Genomic DNA, 652 nt, shown 5'->3' on the forward strand with positions numbered 1-652 from the left:
AACCATAACCAAAACCAAAACTAAAATCAACCAAGACAAAATTCACCGCCACAACATTCAAAATATAAAACAACTCAAAATTTAATCACAAACATCACACAAAACCACAATTTCAACTAAATTAAGACGTCTCTATCGGATGATCAGGAATCCCTCGGAGGAGGTAACCTACGGTTGCTGACGAGGCTTCCCACAGTTTAAATGAAATTATGGAACTCATTAAGTTGGGTTTATTAAGTTCATTTGGACTAAGTGAATCCAATAGAAAATAGTGATGTAGGAACGAGGGAACCGTAGGATCCTAACCGATGTCGCTCTAATCAACTTTAATTATCCCTCATAAAATTTAAATAACTTCAACCATAGGGCCACCTTATTTGATATTGTAACTTGATAAACTATATAACTCAACCTTGTCGCGGCGAGGAGCTTGGAGTTAGCATGGCGGGCCGCAAGGCCATCTTCAACAGTAAAACCTGTCTTCCCCAGCTAAACCAATCATCCTTCCTTAGACCTAAACAACAAATTCATAGGACTTCGAGGTTGTTTGCTTATGCAACGTAAATCCTCACCTTATCTTTAGGCCTTTGCATAGCCCTGCTATACAAAATAAGACCTAACTCGTTTTAGGATTCCGAGGTTGTCGTTTTTC

The sequence above is a fragment of the Phalaenopsis equestris genome, unplaced genomic scaffold (assembly GCF_001263595.1).
Source record: "Phalaenopsis equestris unplaced genomic scaffold, ASM126359v1 Scaffold232401, whole genome shotgun sequence".
Taxonomy (NCBI): domain Eukaryota; kingdom Viridiplantae; phylum Streptophyta; class Magnoliopsida; order Asparagales; family Orchidaceae; genus Phalaenopsis; species Phalaenopsis equestris.